This window comes from Artibeus jamaicensis, unplaced genomic scaffold (assembly GCF_021234435.1).
Source record: "Artibeus jamaicensis isolate MK-2021 breed Jamaican fruit bat unplaced genomic scaffold, CSHL_Jam_final scaffold_916, whole genome shotgun sequence".
Taxonomy (NCBI): domain Eukaryota; kingdom Metazoa; phylum Chordata; class Mammalia; order Chiroptera; family Phyllostomidae; genus Artibeus; species Artibeus jamaicensis.
This window is the reverse complement of record NW_026522059.1, coordinates 17349494-17353693: the sequence shown is the minus strand read 5'-3', so window position 1 is coordinate 17353693 and position 4200 is coordinate 17349494. Positions and strand designations below refer to the sequence as shown.

The window sequence follows — 4200 nt, the reverse complement described above, 5'->3', positions numbered from 1 at the left end:
TTTCCCTCAATAGTCCCTTGAGGGGGGACTATTAGGTGTTGAAAGAATTTCTTGGTTAAGAGATGCTCAGAACCTATTGCTCAGTACCTATTATGCTCAGTTTCTGTTGAGCCCCTGCTCTGGGCTGAAGGAAAGGCTGTGCTAGTCTATGCTGATCTGGATTTCTAAGATTCAAGGGCAATCCTGAGGCAAGATAAATCCTATGTATGTACAGGTTTCTAGGAGACTGAATATCAAGTGGAAATGAATGTACTCTCTTCATCTAATTAACCTACAATGAACTATAACAGGCGACTTTTTGTTCTGTGTTTTACACGCACACATTTTCCCACGTGTCTAATGTACATGGGATTTGGAGCCAATTTTCTCCATTCTGATTTCTTCTCCTTCAAGAAGTAGAAGTGGACTCAACTTTCCCTTAATTTTTACGGATCAGGTGTTGCTTGAGAATAAATGTAGACAAAACAAATCTTTTCTGTGCTTTGATTTGAGGCCATTATATCCACTAAGTATGCAATAGCATTCAGGGTTTCCTCCTTAAATATACTGTTTTTTTAACTTTTTTTGTTAGATTATTTATTTATTTATTTATTTATTATTATTTTTTTTAATTTTTAGAGAGAGAGGAAGGGAAGGAAAAAGAGAGGGGGAGAAACATCAATGTGTGCTTGCCTCTCACACGCCCCCTACTGGAGACCTGGCTCACAAGCCAAGCATGTGCCCTGACTGGGAATCAAACCGGTGACCCTTTGGTTCTCAGGCCTGTCCTCAATCCACTGAGCTACACCAGCCAAGGCAAATGTACCTCAAAGTAAAGTTGACGACCCAAGTCTTCTTACTGTAATATTTCATTTACCTTAAAGAATATATACATATTATCAACAAAATGATGATAAAAGTAGGAGTTAACTGCACACTTAATGTTTTCGCTATGAAATTATTACCAAGAATAGTATCATGAAGCTTTCCTATGCCCTGACCAGTGTGGTGCAGTTGGTTGGGTGTTGTTACAAAAAGCAAAATGCCGCCAGTCTAATTCCTGATCAGCTCTGTTCCTGGTAGGGGCACCTCCAAGAGGCAACCAATTGATGTTTCCTCTCTCACATTGATGTTTCACTCCCTCTGTTTCTCCCTTCCTTCCTCTCTCTAAAAATAAATAATAAAGATCTTTTCTTTTAAAAAAAGAATACTATAATGAAGCTTTCCTCCTATGGTTTCCACTAGTTTTACAATTTAGGTCTAAAGTTTGTCTTTAATATACTTTGTGTTAATCTTTGTATACAGTGGAAGATAAAGATCCAATTAAGCAAATGGGATTAATTCCTAGGATGCAAAGGTGATTCAGCACCCACAAATCAATAAATAGGATATACTTCATTAACAGAATGAAGGATAAAAATTATAGGATCCTCTCAATAGAGGTATAAAAATCAATGGACCAAATTTTATACATTTTATGATAGAAACACTCAACATATTAGTTTTAGAAGGAATTCATGTTCACATAATAAAGGCTGTATATTATAAACACATAACAACATACTCAACAGTGAAAAATTGAAAGTTTTTTTTTCTGAGATCAGGAACAAAACAAAAATAACTACTCTTGCCACTTGTCTTCCTAAGTGTACTGGAAGTGCTGGCCAAAGCCATTAGGTAAGCAAGATAAATGAAAGACATCCAAATCAGAAGGAAAGAAGTAAAATTGTCCTTGTTTTCAGGTGAAATAACCATATACATCTATACCTATACCTATACCTATATCTATATCTATATCTATCTATTCCCCCAAACCTGTTAAAATAAACAAAGTCAGTAAAATTTCATGACACAAAATCAACACACAAAAATCAGTTGTGTTTCTCTATACTAACAACTACTTGAAAAGGAAATTAAGAAAACAATCTCTTTTAAAATAGCATCAAAGAATAAAATACTTAGGAATAAATTTAACCAAAGAGCTGAAATACTTATATACTGAAAATTACAATACACTGATGAAAAATTAAAGACACAACTAGTAAAAATACATGCCACATTTGTGAATTGAATGGCTTAATATTAAAATGTCCATGCTACACAGAAGGATGTACAGATTTAATCCTATCCATCAAAATTCCAATGGCATGACTATCCACTGGACCCATTGCTCCCCTCAAGGAAAGAGTGGCTACTCTGAGGTCACCCTAAGGTCCAAAGGAGATCCAATGACATTTCTTTCTCAAAAATAAATAAAACATTCCTAAAGTTCATATGGAATAAACAAAAAACCTCAAATAGCCAAAGCAAGCTTGAGAAAGTAAAACAAAGTTGGAGGCATTATATTTCCAAATTTTTTAATGTATTGCAAGTCTATAATAATGTAAACAGTATATTACTAATATTTAGACAGATATATAACCTGATGGAAGAGGATGAAGCCATATATAAACCCAAGGTTACACAGGCTACTGATCTTTGACAAAGGATCCAAGAAAACACAATGGGAAAATAATGGTCTCTCCCTAAATAATATTGGGAAAACTAGATATCTGTGCTATATTTTTCTTTACTTTCATAGGAGCTACAAATGAGAAATGCAGGTGAGGCTTTTTGAGGGGCATTGTTTATACTGATAGATTATTAAATCTGAACTTGACAAGGAAAAAAGGCATCTGGATGATGGTGAAAAAGTGAAACTCCTCTTTCCAGGGATAAGTTGTAGGATGGAACTACTGCTGAAAGACAGAAAACATATTTAAAACACAGCATTAATTGCCTATTGTAGGTAAAATTTAAAAATTAATATCTCAAGTTTATTAAAATGGCTTCAAAAAGTATTCATTGCTTTCATTACACGTTGGTGATACAACATGGTGATTTGTTGGGAACCTTACACCTAGCTTCTAGCTAAAAACATTGCATTGATTACAGGAACCTGTGCGCTCCACAAAGCCAATCGGCTACAGGTACATGAGGTGTGCATGCGCTCCACAAGCCAATCAGCTACAGGCACGTGAGGTGTCCACGAGTACCAGTTGCACCCAAGTAATCAATAAGCAGGCCCTTCTTTGTCTCAAGCTAGCCAATAGCAAGCAACCTAATCTCTCCCTCCCCCCCCCTATACATATACCCAGTTCGGAAAAATAAAGTTTGCAGCTTGATTAGAATCTTTTGTCTTGCTGCCATTCTTCGAGCCTCTTGTCCCCCCAACTCATTTGTTCTAGGTAGGTGGTCGAGCCCCAGTTGATTGCTCCGCGGGCTGGAGCAGTGATTAACATGTGTTTATTGAGCAGTAAAACAATTAGATATATATTATTTGCCACTAATAACATTGCTATTAATCCAACCAGGATTAAATAAATAAATTATTTCATATGTCACATTATAATTTTAAGTATCAACATATGCTGAGTTTATTCAGAGAATACATAAAAATATTTTTAAAAGGGACTGTTTTGCTCATAGTTATTTGGTTAGAATTGAAGAATGGCAAAGTAGTTATTTGTGTAAGAGTGAGTCACTTCTGTTAGCTTCTAGCCGCATTAACTACAGTAATTTAATAAATTAATTAAAATTAAATTGAAAAGATCGGTTTCTCAGTCATACTAGTAATATTTAAATAGTCATTAATCATATGTGGCTAATGTCTTCTGCAGAGCCAAAATAGCAAAAAAATTCTGTCATTTTATAAAGCTGTATTGGACAGCACAGATATGTATTAAACACCTATCAATGAACAACATATATTGTTCTTGAATTACTTGCTATTTTTAAACATTATGTGTGTTGTGATTATATTTAAATGTGATTTTATCCTTTTGAAATGAATAATAAAATTTGACATTGTAAATTACAATATATCTTTTCATTTTATTTTTTCCAGGTAATTTATTTTCTGTATTTCAAAACAGTATATGTTTGCAGTGAATTGAAAACTAAATAGAAAGGAGGAAGAAAGAAGGGGAAGAAGGAAGGAAAGAAAAAAGGAAGGAAGGAAGGAAGGAAAGAAGGAAGGAAGGAAATGAGAAAGAAAATCCAGATCTAGTCTTCACCATAAACTGAAAAAAGAGAAACACTGACTTTGAAGATTCTGGGCCTCCAATGGAGGACCATAGATAGAGATTCATAGATAAATCTGTACCATGGGAGAAAGATTATTAGCTCTTAAAAAACAGAAAGAAGGTTGTATATCTTTTCTAATCCTACTGTTCACGTATA

The 4200-nt window shown here is 34.5% G+C and overlaps 1 non-coding gene across 1 annotated transcript; it reads right to left on the bottom strand.

Annotated features, from left to right (window-relative positions):
- Nucleotides 1-2141: 2141 nt before the first annotated feature.
- Nucleotides 2142-2273, bottom strand: LOC128626765 (small nucleolar RNA SNORA64/SNORA10 family). The gene has a single exon (XR_008390833.1). It is a non-coding gene; the product is annotated as a small nucleolar RNA SNORA64/SNORA10 family (small nucleolar RNA).
- Between the last annotated feature and the right edge of the window lie 1927 nt (nt 2274-4200).